The sequence below is a fragment of the Equus caballus genome, chromosome 1 (genome assembly GCF_041296265.1).
Source record: "Equus caballus isolate H_3958 breed thoroughbred chromosome 1, TB-T2T, whole genome shotgun sequence".
Lineage (NCBI taxonomy): Eukaryota > Metazoa > Chordata > Mammalia > Perissodactyla > Equidae > Equus > Equus caballus.
The window spans coordinates 166,631,427-166,655,010 of NC_091684.1; the positions used below are offsets into that span (position 1 = coordinate 166,631,427).

The 23,584-nt window shown below is 38.8% G+C and overlaps 1 protein-coding gene across 9 annotated transcripts in view; it reads right to left on the reverse strand.

Annotated features, from left to right (window-relative positions):
* The window catches only part of FMN1 (formin 1), a 385,713-nt gene that overhangs the window by 223,162 nt on the left and 138,967 nt on the right, over nt 1-23,584 (reverse strand). The gene's annotated exons all lie outside the window — the stretch shown is intronic.

Below are 23,584 nucleotides of genomic sequence, written 5' to 3' on the forward strand. Positions count from 1 at the left end.
TTTCAGAAATCAGGCACAAAAGTTTAGGTTTCTACTCAAAAGTGCATGAGGGAAATCTTTGGTAAATCTGTAAGAGGAGAGGAGTGTCGCTGTTGATTATTATGTCACACCACTGCTCTGATGGAAAATGTGTAATGTGTTCCACTGAGCTGTGAATCCATCAGCAAGTTCTGTGGGTTCTACATCCAAACCATCCCTTGAACAAGACCACTTCTCACCATCTCCACACCCACCGCTATAGTCCATCTTTTCCTTAGACCACTGCAAGACCCTAAAAAGGTCACTTGCTTTCACTCACCACCACCATAACCCATTCTCCTCACAGCAGCCTGAATGATCTATTAAAGGCAGGAACCAGATCATGTCCCATCCTTGGTCTTCCCTGCACTCAGAATGAACTCAACACACCCTACTGTGGCTCATGGGCTCTTCAAGATCTGGTTTCTATATAACTCTCCCTGCTTTTGCTCAATACACTTCAGGCACACTGGCTTTCTTGCTATTCCTTGAAATTGTCAAGTTCTTTTCTACCTCAGAATCTTTACTAATAGTGGGGAAAATATGGATTGTATTTACTGAGCACTTACTATATATATCAGGCTTTATGTTAGTACTTCGTATGTATTAATTCATTTTGTCCCTGCAATAACCCTATGATGTAGGTACATTATCCCCATTACAGATGAAGAAACTGATGCACAGAAAAGTTGTGTAGCTTGTCCAAGGAAGCTGAATAAGTTGCAGAGCTAGAAAACATACACAATTCAATGGGTGAATGTATAAATAAATTGTAGTATATTCATAGAACAATACTACTCAGCAATAATAAGGAATGAACTATTGATAGATACATCAGCATAGACGAATCTCAAAGACATACGCCGAGTGAAGGAAGGCAGTCTCAGAAGGCTAACTGTTGTTTAATTCCATTGACATGACCCTCTGGGAAAGACAAAACCATAGAGGTGAAGAACAGATCACAGCAGCAGTGACCAAAGGTTAGAGACAGGGAGAAGGTTTGACTACAAAGGGGCAGCACACAAAGGAATTTTTGGGGTGATGTAACTATTCTCTATCCTGATTATGGTGGTGGTTCCATGAATCTATACATGGATTAAAACTCATAAAACCATAGAACCGAACAGAAAAAAAGTTAATTCTATTGTACATTAATTTTTAAAAATCTACAAATATTTTACTTTTAAATGTTTTCCGTAGGAGATTCAGCATAACACAAGAATACTTGTTACTACCACTTCTATTCATTATTTTCTTAAGGGTACTAGTAGAGGTAGTAGGACAAGAAAAAAAGAAAAGAAATAAATAAATATGCACGCACACATATATTTATGTATATAAAATAAAGGGAAAAAGCTATTATTCACTACGATTGCATATTTAGAAAAATCCAAAAGATTCTGCAGATAAAATATTAGAATATATGAGTTTAGTAGAGTTGATGGATATAAAAATCAGTATACAAAAATCCTAATACTAGCAACAGTTTAAAAAAGAAAACATTTACAGTACGCCTGCAAATACAAAGTACTTAGAAAGAACCTTAACAAAAATATGTAAGAGCTCATATAAGAAAATAGAAACATTACGTTGAAATATATTACCAAGAAAGACACAGATAAAAAGACCTATCTTTAATAAGACTCAATATTGTAAAGATGTTAATTTTTCCAAATTGATCTATAGATTTAATGCAATCCCATTCAACACTTTTTTTTCTTAAAGATTGGCACCTGAGCTAACAACTGTTGCTAATCTTCTTCCTCCTCCCCCTCCTCTTCTTCTTCTCCCCAAAGACTCCCCCAGTACATAGTTGTATATTCTAGCTGTAGGTCCTTCTGACTATGCTGTGTGGGACGCCACCTCAGCATGGCCTGATGAGCGGTGCCATTCTGCACCCGGGATCCGAAACAGCGAAACCCTGGGCTGCCAAAGCAGAGCGCTCGAACTTAACCACCCAGCCAAGGGGCTGGCCCCCCCAGTTCAACAGTTCTAAGTTTTATTTGAACTTAGGGAGCACATTCTAAAATGTACGTTGAAGCACGAAAGTGTAAAAAGCCAATAAAAGCCAAGTAACTCTTGAAAATATAAAGATAAGACAACTTGCCTTACCATCAAACAAGAATTATTTTTAACTATCACAACATAATTAAGGTGGTGTGGTACTGAAAGGAATAACAAATAGGTCAATAGAACAGACCAGAGAGCCCAGAAATACACCATCAAATTATGGTCACTTGACATGACAGAAGTAGCATGAAAGATCTTTGTTTACACTAAGAATGGTCTTTTCAAAAACTACTGGATGGGAAAAGAGGATGTTCATATGGAAAAACATGAAACTGGATCCTAACTTTATGACCAAATAATAATCTAAGTCAATTACTTGTAAAAAGCCAACCTACACATTTTTATAAGAAGATATGGCATAATATTGTTACAACTTCAGGATAGGAAAGGACTTAAGATTTAAAGAGCACAATATATAAAGGAAAAAAGTGATAAATTTGACATTAAAATTAAGAATGTCTTTTCATCAAAATACACAATAAAGAGAGAGAAAACACAAGCCACAGAGTGGGAGAATATACTTAAAACAAATAATCAAAGATCTACTATATATATATATATACATACATATATATATAGGAATAGTTCTTACAAAACTAAAGAAAATGAAAAATAGGCAAAAAATGTCAACAGTCACTCTAAAAACAGAACATACAAGTAAATATATTAAAAGGTGCTCACTCCATTAGTAATCAGGAATATTTAAAGTCGGACAAAACTGAGTGTTAGTGAAGATGGGGAGCAACGGAAACTCACATTCTTGTGGCAGGAGTGCAAATTGAAAATGTTTGACTTTTTCTAACAAAGTTGAAGATACTCATACCGCCATACCCAACAATTCTAATCTTAGGTACATGCAAATTAAAAAACTATAAAAGAAAAGCAAATAATATTAACAAGATCCAGAATAATGATGGCAACCAGGAGAAGGGGATTGAGTTGGGTTATAATCGAGCAGGTGGTGTCACATGGGTGGTTCAATGAAAAATTCTTCTTTTGCGTCTTATGTCATTTTTTAATGTATACCTAACATTAAAATACAAGGAAAAAAGATTGCTCTGGTTATACTAGTTTTCTCATATAACAAATAAAGATTATACAGGCACAAGAGAGACTCTAGATGCTTAAAATGAGAACAATTTAGTAAGTTTGAGTCTTGTATAAAGGTTGAGTCCTAACCCATATGATGATCAATATCTAAACCTTAATGAATTCCAAGCCTCCACAAAGTAGGCAAAGGCAGATTAGCCAAACCAGCCTTGCAAACAAATGCCCCTTGGGAATAACATCTACAATCTAAATAGAAATTATACAGAATATATTTTGAAATGATTCATCTTGTGTAAATAGTACCTGTTAGGGTGTGACAGATATAGTTACAACTAATTAACAGATTGATAGAGGAGATCACAGTAAAGCTAACACCCAGTAAATCTTGATTCATCTCCTCCTTAGACAAATATTGCTGCCAACAGTCCCGGTGTAACAGGTGGCAAGAAAACACTCCCATTCCTGACAAGGATGACAAAAGAGAGTCTCTGGGCAGCATGTAGAAGGAGGGAATTAATGCCCTCACTAGAAAGATGCTCACTTTGAGGGTTGACAAGAGAATGGTAAGACTACAAAGGGTGAGTCAAAGTTAGGTTGGTGGGTTTCAAATGTGTCTTGTCAGTGGCAGTCCCCTCCCCCTACATTTGTGTTTGTAAATACCTTGGCATGGGCCAAGGCAAATCCTCCCAGTCTCTTGGGGGTGAGGATGGTGAGGCAGAGGTCTCAATTCAAGACTAACAATGTTTTTGATTGTTAAAAAGAGAACTTGACCCTGGTATTCAGTAGCTCTGGAACACTATAAATGTGTGAAAAGGAGGAATAGAGATTTTGAATATCGGGGCTTGAAAAGGGCAGACCTCTCCGAAGCTACATTAGCCCAGTGGGAATTAACAAATGAATTGAAATAATCTAACCCACAAAAAAGAAGCCTGAAGAATGTCTTTCAAGAAATAATACATGATATGGAAAGACAGCAACAGGAAAAAGCATCCTGACCGGCAGGATTCAATATTTTGGGGAAAAATACATGAGAACTTACCTCCATAAACATACAGCTCTTTCTAGTCAAGTACTTAGTCTAATTGGTAGGGACCCCTTTCATTGCACAAATCTTCCTTATTGATCAGCTCACAACAGCAAAACATCCTTTCTGCCAGGTATTATTCTGGGTTGTGTCCTCCAATTCACCAACAGCAGAATTTAAGATGATCTCACTAACCTGAGGGGCATGTAGTAACCATTGCTGCAGTTTATCACTGATTGAGTTTCTCTTAACTACATATGGGTACAGGTAACATTATCGAGTCCTATTCCTCTGGAACTGTCCCAAGCACTCTACTACACAGATTAACTCATGCCATCCTCACATCACCATTGCAAGGTAGATCCTATCATATCAAGGTCCATTTTACAGATGAGGAAACTGAGGTGCACAGGTTGAACAACTTCCCCCAAAACCACGTGCTAGTAAATACCAACCATTCAAGCCCAGGAACCTGTGCTTTTTACTCCAAAGAGTTTTGTTAGTTATTGTTGTTGTTATAGTTGGGTAAGCAGCAGGTATAATGAAAATGCAGAAGTCCCTAAGAATTTGAAGGTTGTTGGCTGTATCCAATTACTAGAATCACTTGTGAACTTAGGAAATCTCTCCCATAATGCTTCAGAAGGGGAAGGGGGCATTTTTAAACACAGGGAGGTTGGATGAGGCTAGGGTCCACAGGAACAGTGAGTTATAATGGCTGGTCCCATCAAGTTACATGATGGTGATTCATCCATCTTCTCGATGGGGACTTCCAAGCCTGTAGTCACCAGCTGTGATTAAATCTGGTTTTCATTTATACTCTCTCACACATATATCCAAGCCCCTCCCTACCACACACACATATCACTGGCAGAACTGGATTATGCACACAGCTGGGAAATTAGAAAATTTCTGATTTCCCAAATGAATGAGAACCAGCTCTATTCCTGCCCATGGACTCTAACTTGTACTGCCTGCATCTCTCATTGGCTTTACACACTGTCTCACATTGTTAAGAAACATGTTCGAGTACATACCTTCAGTCTTAAAGGGAAAAGACCCATCCTCTGAATTATATTTGGAGAATATTTAGTGTTTCCAAAGCTTTGCATGCACACCACTAAGGTCATTTTTTGGTAACGGACAGCCAGACTTTAACAGCTGAATCCTTATTGTAATGTGATTAGGGAAAAAAAAAGTCAAACTAGCACATAAAACCCATGATTTCATGAATATTACTGTTACAAATAGTGTTGATAAGATATTGTTATAAAATGGAGTTTAGTCCCAGGACTAGCAGCAGCAGCACCACCTGGGACTTCTTAGGAATGCTAATTCTTAGGCCTACCCCAGACCTACTGATTAAGAAACTTGGAGGAGGCTTTACCAAGCCCTCCAAGTGATGAGGCACATGAAAGTTTGAGAACCACTGCTTTAAGTTTAGTTTTATTCAAGAAAAAACAAAAACAAAAAATTAAAGAATAAATTAAAAAATAGTAAAAGTAGTATAAACATATGTCCCTAAATCAAGGAGCTGGCACATAAAAGATGAGATTTGGGAAAACATGCTAATTACTGACAGATTAATACACGTTCAAACAAACTCATCCATGAACGAATGCAGAAACTTTCTCCATCTCTAACATTAACAAAAAGGGTGCTGGTCATAGAAGGCAAAGTCACAGACAATTTGCTCTAATACCTTAGAATAAGATGAAATTTGAGCTCTCATATTTAATAAGCTCATGAAGGCAAAGTGTGCAGCCTGGCCTTGGTGCATAGTAGGTTCTCTGCGTTGATTTCCTCGCCAGATGCCTATAAACAATGCAGTCCAAGTAACTATGGTATTTGGAAAAGGGTAGCTGCCTTGGTACTTGTCAGCAACAGTAGCAGAAGAATCAGAGCCCGTGAAGCCAGGAGAAAAAAGTTGGGTATAATAAAGTCAGCGGCTGCTAGAAGGTCTATCCCCTGTAATGTCAATACAACACCTTTTATCAATGGGCCTTCCCACATTACACATGTGGCAGGAACAGTACAAGGAGTCGAACTCCATTTGTTGAGTGACAGCTGACAGCTTTTGCATTTCACCTCTCCCTCTTCCCCTGTGCCCCATATCTGGGCAATCTGATTAGAAAGCCTTTACACTGGCAGGAAAGTCAAACCACACAAGCCACTGTCCACAGGTGGGAATCCTCAGCCCAGCATTACCCCCTGCACATCATAAAACCCCAAGCCAGTCTCCTACCCTTCCTCTCTCAAAGCATTTTCCAGCTGGCTTGAGAGGCTCTGCCCTGCTCTCCCCCGAAGTGTCATTATGCTAGGAATAAACCTTTTCATATGCTTGCATGTATGTACACACGCAGGTGTGTGTACACAGTCATCAATCTTGAATCAAATTTGGGGTAGAGGGTCCATCTTGCCTCTTCAAACGGAACAAGACTGTGTAGACGTTACATGAATAATCAATGAATCTATTTTGTTGTCCTATAGATGTATGGAAAGGAAATGACTAGTTTCTATATCAGAAAGACACAAGATTTGACAACAGCTGGGAGAAATGCTATGAATTTAGGAATTATAACTTTTTTTTCCTCTGAAGCAGTTTAGCCCTAGCTAACACCTGTGCCAATGTTCCTTTATTTTACGTAGGATGCTGCCACAGCATGGCTAATGACTGGTGTAGGTTAGCACCCAGCATCTGAACCCACAAGCCTGGGCCACCAAGGCAGAGTGTGCCAAACTTAACCACTAAGCCACGGGGCTGGCCCAGAATTATAATTTTTAATATCTCCCCTTGTTCAAGAACGTTTAGGACTTCCTCAGGCAGAAATATAAAAATACCAATTTTAAAAGATGGGAGAAAATCCCAAGTCTCCAATCCCAACTCTCCAAAGCCCACCAGGTTCTCACTGGTGCTTGGTAGCTCTGCTACTCGTGGGTTTAGTATCTCTGTAAGCCAGGCACTGAACTAAGCATTGGGCATGAGCACATGAACAGCACACGCTTCCAGCCTTAAAAGTCTTCTCAGGGTGTACATCTTGGAAATGTGTAAGCTCTTATACTTCAATGTAATGCATTGTCTTAAACGACTGTTTTATTTCATTCAATTATTTTATACGTAGGTATGGAAAACTAGAGCACTGTTTTCAGCAGATATTCATCTACTTCCACCTCCTCTTTCTGCCCGGGACATAGAATACTTCCTATGGCTTTTGGCTTTGGCTAAGGGGATGTTAACTGACATGACATAAGGAGGATTTAAATTTGCTTGCACACTGTTTGGCTTGCCTCTTGCACTCCTGCTATTTCACAAAAAGAAGAACATGCCCTAGGGTAGCCACTACTCACTCAGCCTGGGTCGCTCCCCGAGAGAGCCACCTGGTGCAGAACTAAACGCCACAGTCAGCAGCCAAGCCCAGCCTATGCACAGCCTGAAAGAGCCCGGCTTAGTTCAGTTGAATCACGCTTGACCTTTTCATCTATGTGAATAAATGCTTTTTATTGAAAATCGCATTTTAGCATGGTTTGTTACACAGCATTAATGCAGCAACAGCTGATAAATACATATAGTAAATTTCCAGCCAAGTTTACTATTCAGAGGCTCATACCATTTCAGAGATTTTAAATAACTGGAATGGAGTCTCACCAACCAACATAGACAGAAAGAGCTTAGGGGAAGAGGATAAACGGAGAGGGGAAGAAACCCAACATATTTATATCTTTTTATACTCAAAACATGAGCTCAGAACAATTGAGTTTCTATGTCCTGGGGTGATGATGTAAAATAGGTATCAAGATCAGCAAATTTATGGCTATGTCCCTTTGACTTTTACCCAAATTCCAAGGTAAATGTTCAGGACCAGGCACTATTTGATGGGTAGCTTATGGAGAAAACAGTCATTAAATCAAATTCTAGCTGCCAATGCTTAGATAACTTGCTTTTTCACTTTGTTCTCTTACCCTTATTTCTGTTCTGTTAAAATGGAGATACTAAGAAGTTTAGAACTCCAGGAACACAAGCTCCCTAAGACTTAAATTCTTTCTATCTATGTAGTTTTGAAAGCCAAGAAACATCTACAGAGGCACATAACTTGTCAGAATATAATGCAGGCTAAAACTGAAAGTACCTGATGCCTGCCACTAGGTGGCAGTCACACTACTTGATATTTAAACCTGAAACTTGCTACCAAGTGGCACAGTAACACCTGAAAGATTTGGTTAGGAGTGGGCAGGTGGAGAGAGATGAGGTGGGGGGCAATGCTGTGAAATGAATGTTTTTCTTTGATACGAAAGATGGACTTGTATGGATATGGTAAGTATATGAGAAAAATTAGAACAAGTAAGAGATGTTTCCAAAAAGTGAAAAGTGACCGAAAGGACTTTCAGTTGTTATTAGGGTCACGTGTTTTAGTTCCCTTCTATGCCTGCATAGCCATTAGATCTAAAATATAAAGCAAGGAAGTTAAAAGCCATAAGGAAGTAGCCAAAGAGAATAACATCTTGGAGAAACAGAGGAGGAACAGCGATGCTCTGGGCCTGTGTGCCTCAGTTCCAGAGGTGGGCAGGACGGCCTCAAGTTAGGTCACTGCAGAGCATCAGGGGCTGAAAGGGCCCCCTGTGGGGCAGGAAACCAGGGCTAGGCTTGCTGCTTAGAAAAACGGACAGAGTGGGGCTCCCAATGGTAAAGGGAAGCTAGAAGAAGCTGCTGCCAACTGCTTCCCGGGGGGACAGACAGGATCAAGGTGAAGACCACACTCCTAACCCTGTCCATCCCTGTCCCCAGGGACTAGATCTGCAACATCCAGATCACCATCCTGGGCTGGGAGCCCCAAACACCACTGTAAGACCAACTTCCGGTCCGGGGGGGTCATACAAGGACCAGGTGAGACAACTACGGAATAGACAAGTATAAAGGAAGGGAAGATGTTTTTTCTTTTTGTTTTTGTTTTTTTTCCCCAAAGCAATGTATATGTCACAAGTTTTCAAACCAAACTCTCAATATCTGTGAATAAATCTGAATGTGAGGACAGGCAACAAAATCAACAATTGAAATGAAATCCTGATAAAAATTTTAAATATTAAACATGTTAAAAATGTTTTAGTAATGCTTAGAATTCTTACCAAAATAAAAAACCATTATAAACAACGACTGTAACAGTATACTGTAAAAAATATATATGAGAATAGGTGACTATAAAATTTAGAAATATTAGAAATGTAAAATAAAAACATTGAAATGAAAAGTTTAAGAGCTGGATAAATTCTGGCACAGTCAAGGAAAGAATTGGTGAATAAAAGATGACACAATTAAAAATGCAGCAAGAAACAAGAAAATGATAATAGAAAAGAATTATAATTAAGAAACTCTGGCATTAGTATACAGATAACAAAATAGATCATACAATAGAAAAGAAAGTCTGTAAAAAAAAAAAAAAAAAGTCATGAACATGTGGAAACTGACTATGTTATCTGGAGGTTTTCTGAAACTCATAGGGAAAGGATAGACTATTTCTAAACCCAAACTTAAGAAAAATATTCATGCTTCAAATCATACACAAGAATCAATTCCAGTGGATTAAACATCTAAATGTGAAAAGCATAAAAGAAAAAGCCTTGGAGGAACATTAGAGGATCTTTATGACATTGGAGTTCAGAAAGATTTAAGACATTAAAAAAACAAAGAAAACATTTAAAAAATTCAGTTACATAATTCTGGTAATTTTAACCTATATTAAAAGATGCCACTAGAAAGTGATAAGCAACATACATGAAGAAAACAGTTGCAAAACATATAACCAACAAGAGACTAGCACCCAGGACAAACAAGTATTAGAAAGAAATAAGAAAAACCACCAATAGAAAAGTGGGCAAATGGATGGTAAATTCATAGATGAGGAACCCCAAATGGCTAATAAACTTCTAAAAAGACACACAACCTGGGGCTGGCCCAGTATCAAAGTGGCTAAGTTCTCATGCTCCGCTTTGGTGGCCCAGGGTTTTCAGGTTCGGATCCCGGGCGCGGACCTACACACTACTCATCAAGCCATGCTGTGGTGGCAGCATCCCACATACAAAATAGAGGAAGATTGGCACAGATGTTAGTTTAGCAACAATCTTCCTTAAGCAAAAAAGAGGAAGATTGGCAACAGATGATACCTCAGGGCCAATCTTCCTCACCGAAACAAAAACAAAACAAGACGTACAATCTCACTTGTCCTCAGGACAATGCAAATTAAAACTACAATGGGATACTATTTCACACCCATCAGATTGGGAAATATTAAAAAGTCTGCTAATAGTAACTGCTGGTGAGAAAGAGTAAGAATGAGAATTCCACACACTGTTGATGGGAACATTAATCACTACAATCACTTTAAAGATTATTTTGACAATATTAAGTTTAAAGGTACACAAAAATAAGACCAGAAATTCTACCTGAAGTTTAACCCTTGTGGAGTGCTTACACATAAACGCAAATGTTAGAAAGAAAACTTAGGGAAGCATTGTTTCTAATCGTGAAAAAGAGGAATAAACTTAAATTTTCATTAACAGGAGTACAGATAAGTAAATATTGAGTGATATATTCACTCAAATTGATACTATGCAGACAGTAAAATGAATGAACTAGAGATATACATACCAACACAGATTAATCTAACAAATAATTTTGAGAAATAAGTTGCTGAAAAATACAAACAGTAGGATGCCATTTTTATAGACTTTTAAAACAGATAACCATATTATCTATTGTTTGAGGATTTTAGACTTAAGTATAAGGAAGTACATGGGACTAATAAATAGTGTCATCTGAGGGGAAGGCAGAGGGCACACAGGAGGCTTCGAATGTATTCGTAATGTTTTATTTCTTAAGTTAGGTGCCGGGTATAATCATGAATTTGAATGCAACTAACATCTTAGCCTTAAAATATATACAGCAAAAACTGACTGAAATAAGTAAAATGATAAGAGACAAGTAATACCCCTCTATTAAAAATAGATAGATGAAGCAAATAAAAATGACTGACACAATTAACAACCTTGATTATATTTATCCCAGAACCCAAGAAGTCAATAACATGCATCTTTGTCAGGCACATAAATTTGCAAAAACGGATAATTCATAAACAAAATCTCTCAAAAAACTTTCAAAGTAATACTATCACACAAACCATATTCTCTTTCTATAATGCAAACAATTTAAAAACAATAACAGGGTAGACTAAAAACAATAAAAGAGAAAACCAAAAACTTAGCAAATCTAATTCAGTAATTTCTGAAAATAAACCATGCAACTATGCAGGATTTATTCTAAGAATGCCAGAATTATATATCATCCGAAAATTTCTCAGTGATCTCTACCACATTAATATACTAAAGGAGAAAAACCATTGTATCTCAAAACGATACAGAAAAATATCTTAATAAAGGTCAACCCTCATTCTTGATTTTAAGAGAAAAAAACTTAGCCAGTTTAGAAGGGAATCAAATTCAGGATAGCAATCAAGAACTCTCAGGAAACTTCAAATGTAATAGTGAAACTTCAGGAAGCAAGATTAAGAATGCCCATCATCAGCCATGTTTTCCCACATTATCCTGGAGGTCTGGGACAATACAGCAAGAAATGAGATAAGAATTGGAAAGGAAGAAGCAAAACTGGTATTATTTACAATGATATGATTGTCAAAATTTATATGGTGACACCATTTGTACAGGGTCTAAGAAACCCGAGCTACACATTGTCTAGGAACACATAGATAGGCCGATGGTGAATGGTGCCTCCTGGAGTTCTGCATGGAGCTGTCTCTACACAAACCTTGGTAGAGTGGCTATCTCGGGGGAGACAGAGAAGTTGGATTAAGGAGGAGCGGTTACAAAAGGGGCCTCAACACTGGCTTTAAAAGTCTGAAGAAAATATGGCAAAAATGTTTAATATATAAATATACAAGTGTTTAACATGTTTAATATGTTTAATGGTTAATAGACAAGTGCTCGTTCTATTTTTCACTCTTTTTCTTAGTTTGAAATTACTCAGGATTCTCTTCTGGAGATCATAGTGGATACGTCCAAAATTTCACATGTAGACTTTTTTGTGCATAAGACTAGGTTTAGTTGTACAGTCAGCAAGAAAAATTGTCTACTTCAAACAGAATGAATATACAAAGTACTAGTAAAACCAAAAAACCACAGTCCTCATGTGAAACTTATAAGTATTTGTTAACTTGATTGAAAACTTTGGGAGAAGTTCCTCGCTCTTTAGCTTGCCCCTCAACTCAACTGACAGGGCCCTTTATTTAAAGCCAACAAAACAAACCTCAGGAGAGGGAGAGGAAGGTCAGTCTCTGGAGAGGCAGGTGGAAGCCAGCCAGCTTTAACTTGAATCAGAGTGGAATTTTCTAATAAACCAGGCCAGACAAGTACTCAGGAGGCCAGGCTACCTGCCCAGTTTCTAAAGGAGACAGGACACTTGCTTCTCCCAGTTGATGGAAAATTACTCAACTACAACATATTGCACCTGCCACTGGGCTGACCGCCCTGACTGCCTGTAAGTGCAAGGTCTTAACTCGCATTGCTTCTACCGCTCAGAATTTAAGAACTGATTTTTGTGTCTGTGGCTACTTTCAAGTCTACATCTTTCAATTCTAACACCAAAGATTAGACGTTTGGGATGGAAAGCCCGGTAGCAGCTTCTCTGCAGGAATATGGCAAGAAGTAAGGTCATGTCAAGGAGACCCAGCCCAGAAAAACTGGATAGTGCTCTGGCTCTCTATCCAGCCCACACCTGCATAGGGTTGCCAGATTTAGAAAATCAAAAATAGAGGATGCTCAGTTAAATGTGAACTTCAGATACCCAACAGATACTTTAGTATAAGGATGTCTCAGGCAATGTTTAGGATACACTTAGGGTGATTATTTATTGTGTATCTAAGTTCACGTTTAACTGGACATCGTATATTTTATCTGGCAGCCTTGCTTTAGGATCTCTAAGCAGTCCTAGTGGGAACTGTGTTCAACAAGCCAGGAATTTATTGAAATTGGAGACGATATATGCACACAGGTGACAACAGTCATGCTAGTCTTTCCGATAGCCAGAAACACTGGTTCTAGACATTCCAGTTTAACATGTCTTTTTAAAAATCTTCTGGAATTTGTTTCAGTTTTACAATGGTAGTTTTAGTTTTGTTTGTCCTAAGTAATCTGATCTTTTCAGATAATTTCTCACTGAAACAGTTATAAGGAAGTCAATTATCTAGTGTTTAAAGTGAACAGAATGAACTGTAACACACCAAATGAAATGAAGACAACACACACACACACATGAATACACACATCACCCACTTTTCTTTCTTGTAGAGACTCAGAAATACGTTTATAAGAGCATATGAAGAGATACATACACTGATTCCAAGGCCAAATACAGTTGCTACTCAAAGGTCATAATAACACTCCTGAAAGTCAGTCACGCAAAGCTGACCACCTCTGATCTTGCTGCAGTGTTAGCAAAGTCAAATCAGCAGAGATAATCTGGAGATACAACCAGCTCACTTGTGAAGGCCAAAACTTCTCCATCAGCCAAACAATTTAATCCCCCCTATAAAACCTTTATTCAGTGGTTCTCAGCCATGACTACATATTAGAATCACCTGGAGAGGTTTAAGACCTACTTATGCATGGATCCCAGCCCAGAGATAGATTTAATTGGCACGAGATGCATGTCGGGCACTGGGATTTTTAACAGCTCTCCAAGTGATTCTGATACATAGCCAAGGTTGAGAACCACGGCTTTTGTTCGTTTATCCCCAAACAATGATGTCTGGTGAGGCCAGAAAGCGACGCATATATCTAGATGGTGAAAATTATGCTCCCTCCTTTGGCTGCTAACTCCAAGTTCTCCTCTATCCACGCTAATGAGGCACAAAAGCTAACTCTGCATTGAGCCAAGAGCTAATAGACAGGAACGGGTTCTTCCTTGCCCTACTGCAGTTCCCCGAAAATTCTAGCATCCAGAAATAATGCTCAAATGTTGGAAATACATAAAAATAGGGGCTGCAGATGGGAAAAAATAAAAATAAAAGCAAGATCTTTTGGGCAATCCCACTTTACTGTTAATTCCCAATGTAACCTGCCGGATTATCCTTTTAGAAATGCACCATCTATGCAGCATGAGAGGCACATCAGCTCATTTCATAGCACTGTTCAGTTTAGTCTGGCAGCAAAGCTCAAGGTCTGCAGGGTGACACACCCCTACCCACTCTTCAGAGTAGAGCTAGTCAGGAAACACATCCTTCTTCCCCAAAAGCCCCAGTCTGATGTTCAAGGCCGAGTCTTGATTAACTATCACAGAAACAAGACACTCCTTAAGTTTCTCCTCCTTCCTATTGATAAAATGACAGGCCAAACCCAAAGAAGTCTTTTCACTAGTTCAAAAATAGTAAAATAGAAAAAGGATAAATTTGCTATCACAAAAGCTAACATGCCCCGGTTTCTACAACAAGTGAGAATCTTCTTGTTTTACCTAAAGAAATGACATTATCAGAAGGATCATGTAACTCTTTATGAGTTGATATTCTGACTTATTGGGATTTTTGTTTTGCTTTTAAGAGCTCTCTGTACAAGAATAAGGGGCTTGCAATCAATACGTATTTACGGGTTTAGTGGGATCATTAGAATTTGGTTGTAATTATAAAACCAAGTAAATGATAACACTTATGTAGCATTTTCTATCACCAAGCCATGTTTAATGCTTTACTAGTAACATATCTCCTCAAATACAACACACCATTGATTCTAAGACACATCAGTATGTACCACTAAGAAAGAAAAAAATGCTACCAATTATAATTGTACACTGTCATCAATTGTAACATACTGTAAGTTCAGATGTGGGAAACGAGCATCATACATTAGGTGAAATATACTATTAACTCATTTAATACTCATAAAGGTATTACGTAGGAGGTTCTGTTATTATTACTCTCATGTTAGAGATAAAGAAACCAATACATGAGAGGTTAACTACTTGCCTATGTTCACACAGGTAATAAGGAATACAGCCAGGATTTGAACCCAGAAAGCCCGGCTATAGAATCTACTCAATACTATTCCAGTTCAAAAATATTCATTGAGGAGGACAAGAAACATCACGATACATCAAACTAAGCTTTCTACCATCAGTATCAGACGGAGCTGGCATTATGGAGTGTCTGCTGCTACTGCAGCCTGAGGACAGAGAGGATTCACATTCCACAGACAGATCTGACTCAGGCCGACCCTCCCCAGAGGATCCCCCTCAATGAGTGGTTTCCTGAAATTCACTGCTCATGGCACCAACTAGTCAGCACCAACTCATCCCCACACGCCCCAGGTTCTTCCCACTTGGCCATCACTATATCCATTCCTCTTTAGAAATATTTACTCTTCCCCTTCTTCCAGTTGTCATCATGTGCTTCATTTCATGAAGGTGACTCCTGGAGCCACATTCACAGCTGCCCCTAATAGAGAAACCACGGCTGAGTAAGGACGCAGATGCACCCAGCCATCAGATTATACAGCCTCAGGCTGCTCCATGCCCTTTGGCTCTCATAACAAACAAGCTGGAGGCCAGGCTCATGAATTCACACATTTCCTTTACAGCTCACTGCCTTAGTTACTGTGGTAACAGATGTCAGAGAAATACAGAGTCACTGTTTCCATGTCCTATAAACATACGAACAAATGTTCACCCTTGCTGGTAATCAAAGAAAGATTAATAAAGCATAAGATACCATTTTTGTCCTTTCTATTTGGAAAACATTGTTAAATCATGAAACCCAATATTGTCTAAAGAGCATTAAATAGAATCACGAAGTGTTAACATTATCAACAACAAAAAATTAACACTGCTAGAACTACTGTTAACATTTATTGATTATCTTCTGTGAATGAGGCAATGTGCTAAGCATTTTACTTGCCTTTCCCTAATCCTTAGAGGTAGACACTATAGTATTCCATTTTATAGGACATTGGTTAACCATTGAAGGTCACTGATTAAGAAAGAGAAATGAGTCCTACCTTTTAGGACAATTTGACAATAGGTATTGTGATTGCAAGAGCAGACTCTGGACCCAGAAGATCTGGTTCAAATCCTAGCTCCGCCACTCACAAATAGTGGGACCTGAGTTACTGAGTTATTTCACCTTCCATGTCTTTGTTTCCTCATCTATAAATGGGGATAATGATGATCCCCACCTCACAAGGTTGTTGTGAAGCTAAGAATTAGTATTTGTACAGTGATTACAGCAGTGCCTGGCACATGGGTAGACATTATATATTTTTAGCTGTTGTTATTGTTTCATCTTCACTCTTAACTGATTACTTTGCTTCCTACTTCAGGGACAAAACTGAAGCAGCCAGAAGAACTTCCACATCCTCCCACCTGCCAGCACTGATACACATTCTCTGCCTGTGGATCTGTTACAGGAGATGACTTTTCATGCTCCTATCCAAGCCAAGCGCTCTGCTAGTCCACAAGATCTCTCTTCTACTCACAATCTTAAAGACATCACTCCAGCAAGTCTTCCTCTTCTCACATCAAATTCTCCTTTCTACCGGAACTTTCCCTCTGGCATACCAAAATGCTATTATTTTTCCCCATCTTAATTAGAAAAAAATGAAATCTTTCTCTTGATCCCAATTGCCCCACCAGCTACCACCCAAATTCTGTTCCTTTTGCAACAATACCTCTCAGAAAAGTTGTCCACATAGTCTCTGATTGTCATTCTCTATTAAACCCACTCCAAATTAGGGAGGCGTTTGCCCCAATCCCCAATTTGCCCCAACCCCCCTCCACCAGTATCCTCCAATATCCTCCATGCTTCCAAATTCAATGGTCAATTCTCAGTCCTTACTTTACTGGCTCTACCATTTGGCACATCCCCTCCCTCCTTGATTCACTTTTCTCATTTAGTATCCAGGACTCCACAGTCTCTTGGTTTTCCTGCTGCCTCACTGAGTGCTCTTTCTCAATCTACTTTGCTGATGTTTCCTCTTCACCTCCATTTCCTCCTGTTGGAGTTCCCCAGGATCACTGCTGGTTCCCCTTTTCCATCTACACTTGGCATCTCATTCAGTCTCAAAGTTTTAAACATTAACTTTTGCATGTACAAATGACTCCGCAGCGTTTATCTGCAGCTCAGAAGCCTTCTTCCCCAATTCCACACTCATATCCAAATGCCTGCTAACATTTCCTTGTGCATGTCAAATCCCAAGTTTAACAGATCAGAAACAAAGCTTTGATCTACCCCTACCACGCACATTCTTCTCCTCCATTCTGTGGCAATTCCATCCTTCCATTGCTCAAAAACCTTGATGTCATCTCTGACTGTTCTCTCCAATCTATCAGCAAAACGTGGTGGTTCTACCTCCAAAATAAATCCCGAATCCAATTACTTTTTACTGCTTCCATTGCTACAACCATAGTTCAAGCCACAATCTCTTGTGCAAGTACAATCTCTTGCCTGGATCACCATATTAATCTCCTAATAATCCAGGCGACCTTGGGTCCACCTGCCCCCCACACCTCCCTGCCCCCCAGTCTCTAGTTCAACACAGCAGCCAGAGTGAGTTTTTCCAAACACAAGGAAAGGCATGCCATGCCTCTGCTCAAACTTCTTTAACAGCTCCCTGTCTCACTCTCAGCACAAAGTCAACATCAAACAATATCCTACCCTGGCCTCCAATGTTGCCCATCAGGGATTCCTTAATTTTTGTGCATGGACCCCCTGCCCCCGCCTTTGGCAGTTGGCAAAGTCTAGGTCTCCTCAGAATGTTTTTAAATTTAAAAAATACAATAGATTACAGAGGAAACCAATTCAGTTGTCAAAATATTTTTAATTATGATGTAGTAACATATATACATCTTTATTAACACATTAAACAACAAGATCTAGTCACAGGTCTAATAACCAACATAATTTTGAAGTAGTGATGAACACAACCATATTTTAAGATATCCGCAACAACTAATGTGACTTCTATTGATGACAAGGTCATAGGTTCATTAAGTTACTGAGGTTTTTCTACCTACATTTATGATTGGAAGAAATGTTAAATCTTAGAGGTTATTATTAAAAATAAAAATGATTTTTTTCCCATCCAAGTTAATAGACCACTGAATTTTATCCTTGGACTCCTTAGAGGTCCTTAGGCCCCAGGTATAGAAGCTCTGGCTCTACATTTCTCCTGGAACCTCCTCTTCTGTCTAATTGCTTGATTGCTCCAGTCACACAGCCCACACCACACCCATCCTGTACTCAGAGCCTTTGCACTGGCTGTTCCTTTTCCTGCATTCCCTTATCTCTCTTATTTGCTCAAATGTCACTTCTCAGTGAGTCCTACACTAACCACCCTTCTTAAAACTGCAACCAACCCTTCCACCACAGTCCCAATGCCTCTCTGACAGCTTTTGTTTTGCACAGCACTTATCACCATCTAATATACTATACAATTTATTTACTATATTTCTTTATTATCTCTATTCACTGCTATCACCCTCCTCTCTCCCATGCAACCTCCTTGAGGGCAGGAACTTCTGTTTTGATTCACTGATCTAATTCAAACACCTAGAACATAGCTTGGCATGTAGAAGGTGCTCAAATACTAAAATGTATGCATTTCAAATAAAATTGCTGAATGTCTGTTATGTAAAATACTTCCTCCAAACACAATTCCATGTAAGAACACATAAGATTTTATCCAATCATCATCACTATATAACCAATATTTCTTTACATTCATTCCAAAGTGAATCCCCATTTTAGTTCTTAGAAATGTTCCTCTATTTATTGTGAAAGGACATAGCATGGTGTGAGCTGACATATCTGCTGGTTTAATGGTACAAAATAGTGGCTCTGGAGCCAACTACCACAGTTCAAATATTGGTTCCTCTCTCTACTAGCTTTGCAAAGCCCAATAAAAGTATACAGTTTTTTTTTTTAAAGATTGGCACCTGAGCTAACATCTGTTGCCAATCTTTTTTTCTTCTTTCTTCTCCTCCCCAAAGCCTTCCAGTACATAGTTGTGTATTCTAGTTGCAGGTCCTTCTGGTTGCGCTATGTGGGATGCTGCCTCAGCGTGGCTTGATGAGCAGTGCCATGTTGGCACCTGGGATCCGAACCAGTGAAACCCTGGGCCGCTGAAGTGGAGTGCATGAACCTAACCACTCGGCTACGGGGCCGGATCCAAATATACAACTTTTCTAAGCTGAAGTATCCTTGTCAGTAAAATATGGATAACTACCTACTTCATACAATTATGAGGATAAAAATTTATTTAATCCATGCATAACATTTAGTTTATTTCCATAGGGCTTGGCAGATTTAAAAAACAATATTCACTACTGTTCTTATCCATGAGAGATGGAAATACCCTCCCGTAGTACAAGGGGCAGAGTATTCATTTGTAGCACTTACGAGCTCCTAGCATCCCCTCTTTCAGAAAGGATAATTTAGAAAATATTTCTAAATTGTAAAAGCAATATAAGCACGCTTATATTTAGGGATTTGAAATTATATTTAGGAATTTGAATTTGAAAAAAGGAAAATTCACCCCTCTAAGACAACCACTGTTAGCATTTTGCTGTATTGCAGCTTTTTTTTGTACTACATATGTTATCAGGGTTGTAACCATTCACATTTTTTTTTTAATGACTTTGAACTCCACAATAAACAACATGATTTCTGAGCCTTATTAAAATTAAGAAATAAAGACAGAAACCAGACTCCTTTCTTGCTGACCTCCCAGAGACCAGCCCAGAGTTCTGGAAGCTGGACCCAGACATAGGAGCTGGATAGTTCTCCAGGTACAGCACAACAGGACAGAATGTCTGTTCCTGGTCGAGACGTTGCCATCCCCACTCTCCTGCACAGCCTCATCCCTTCACACACCTTACAGCTGATCTGAGTTTAGGTCAGGAGGGGAGAGAATGTGAGGGGTTGGCGGAGAGAATCCAGAAGCTTCTGATAACCTATAAAGACGGGCTGACTCCACAGGTGTAGGGGTGGGAGGGAAGCAAGTTCCCTGAGCAGGCTCTTACTTGAGGGAATTGTCTGCGTCCTTATAACCTTAGGCTCCAGTTATAGCCACTGAAAACCAGGCAGCAAGCCACAGTGAAAGGAACTTTGCCATGCCCTCAGGAAAGATAAACAGTATTGACACTTTTTATAGATGTGAGTCTGCCACTTTCACTTTCTTTGGCACACAGAACTAAACGAATGTCAGCTGTTATGATGCACATTATCATTTCTACATGAGAACCAGTATCTCCATGGTCACAGGTGATTCTGATGCATATGTTTCAGTGTAAATTAGAACAGTGTTCTTCAAACTCTTGCTCACACGCCCACTAATTTTTTTTTTTTAAATAACATACTCCTCATACATTTTTAAACTGACATCTAAAATTTTTCATTGTAAGTTTAAATAGTTGCAAAGGACAAATTCTGGGGAATTTATGATTACTGCTCTCTTAAAAATAAAACTATTACTCTCTTTAAAAGGTAGCTAATGGAATCTAATAACACCACGATTTGTCACCAGGCATTATCACCGCTTTTGCCCTCTCCCCCTTTCCCCTATGGTAACCACCAATCCAATCTCCTTTGCTATGTGTTTGTTGTTTTTATTAGACTCTGAACTGAGTTTTTATAATTTTTTTCTTAGAACCTGTTTATGAAAACAACACATTCAAATGTAATCATTAAACATTAAAATCTAATTGGAAATGTATCTCTTACTGGAATGCATAGGATGAGTTTTGGGATGCTCTAGTAAAGAAGTCTTCCCAGATACTATTATTTGGAATTATCCTTTGACACCCTGGAGGTTTTACCTCAGAGCAAGGTATACCAAGATTTGGAATAGGTGAGACTTTTACCTTTTCTTTATAAACTGGGTGAAAACCTCATTTAAATTAAGAGCACTAATGGAAGCTGAGGATCTGGAAAGTAATTTGCTCAACATTATCCATCCTCCACTGTACCCCTTGAAGGATCCTTCTGTGTCCCCTAGTTTGAAGACCGCTGATCTAGCACTATGCTCAAAATGCCCACACATGTTGTTTATAAAGGAGATTTGTGGACCCCACTCCAGATAACTAAACTAACAAGCTCCCTAGATTCTCTCTCCTCTCCCCCCATGGAAGATTGAGAAAGGTTGAATTGGGGGATGAAACCAACACAAAATGTTAGACAATACATGATTTAAATAAAAATTTAACAATAAAAGGTCTATCATAGGCAGTACCTGGTGGCCAAGGAATTCAGAAAAGCTCATGAGAGGGTGAGATAGTCAAAGGCCTTATAAAGGAAGCAACACTGGCACTGGGGTAAAAGACGGGTAGAGTTTGAAAGATAAAGAGGCGGAGGCAGTTTGTCAAGTTCAAAAGGCATGACATTGATTTTGTTGGCTGGCAAGGAGCAGTTGATGTCCTCAGAAAGTAAGTGGCTCGTTACAGAGAGCCCCTGGTGGAATGGCAGTGGGTTATTTCGTCTGAGTGATGCAAACATGATAACTACTTATTGTTAAAACCAGAAATAGGTTGTCAGGACTATTAATTTTGGTCACTTGGTTTTAGACAACTCGTTCTATGTGAGTTCATTTCAGACAAATCAACCTAGAGCTGAACATGTATTTTATCCACAAAGCAGGTAACCCCTAAATATAATAAAGATTAATATACATCACTATTAAGTGACGTTCATCCTAGGCTGGGCAAAGAAATAAGAATTTCAATTCAAATTTCTCATTTTATTCTTCTAATAGCCATGGCAATAGGTTTAGCAAGAAAAGAGACATGAGCCATCACCTAAAATGAGTATCTACTGATTTTGATGATCTCTGATTCATTATCACTCAATATCATGAATAAAGATTTTTTAATGTATCTGTTCACAAGATAATAGAAATCACTGATTGCCTCTATCATCTACCCTCTGGACCACTACAAGGAACTCCAAACTGGTCTTCCTACTTCCCCACAGCAGCCACTTACCTCCTTCCTAGACCAATAATCTTCCTCAATACCTCTAGAACAGTCTTACAAAACCCCTATTTGGTCCTGGTATTCCCTTGCCTAAAATCGTTCAATGGCTACCCACCTTGTCTACACTCCATGGTCCTCAGCATGGCATGCTATATGATTTCTCTCTCCCAAAGACCTAGCCTCCCTCAACTCTACAGATAACACTCTTACATGCAATTCCCCCTTGTCTCTTATTAATCATAATAAACTACTTGCAATTCATCAAACAAGCCCTGCTCTGTCTTTCCTCTGCATAATCGGTCCACCTTGCCTCCACCTGACGTATCCAGCCTACCGTCTTCCAAGTCTGCTCAGGAGGCCTATCCTAATTCCTCAGGATAGGATTGATCACCCTCTCCTTTGTGTTCCACTATATGCTATACTTTCTTCATTAAGAGCATTAGAATGTTTTATTGCTCTCATTTGTGTTCATTTCACCTCTCCTCCACACTACTCTGCCACCTACCTACCACCCCACCACCGAGAAAAGAAAAAACAAAAAAACGGACTGTGAGCTCCTTAAGCGCAAGCGTCTTAATTCATCTTTTTCCATGCACCTATCACACTTACAAGTACATAGTAGATGCTCAATAAACATTTGCTAAGTGAATGGATATATTTTTATTTGTAATAGTGGAATTAATGACAATAAATTAGACATTAATAACGTGCTGGATGTTACTAAAGAAGAGTCAGATGATCTAGGAGCATCAGTAAGTCTGATGTCACAGCCATTTACCTGCAACTTCTAAGATTACAACACAAGAGAGAATATGTGTCCTGAGTCAAGGGAAATCTGCTAGGAGTCATCCTAGCCTTGCCATGTAGCTCAACACACAAAAGCAGCTTTTCACAGTTTAATTTTACTTATCTTGATGGGTGATACACTGAAGGGGTCTGAACATTAAGAAAAAAATAACAGAGAACACAGGAGGCAGATTTGAAAACCATTTAGTTGTCTTCTATTTTAACAAGTCTAGTGCTCTGCTCCTGAGTCACTGTGTACTTTCCTACTCAAAATATAGAAAATTTCTAAATGGTTTCCCTTATCTTGAATTCACAAAATTGATCACTTTTGGCTAAGACTTTTCTTTATTTAAAATGACCAGAAACATCAACAGATCAAATTCAGAATTTCATCATGATGAAATAGGACTATCTCAAGAATGTAGAGATGGTTCCACATTAATAAAGCTAAAATGTAATCACTAGATAAAGGAAAATCACATGACTTACACAGTCATTTCAATAAATACACCCTTAATATATTAAATTCGAACTACTTTTTGTGATATCAACACTTAGAAGCCCAGGTCTATACAGAATGCTCCCTAACTCGATAAACGTTATTGACCAAAAAATCTTTGACC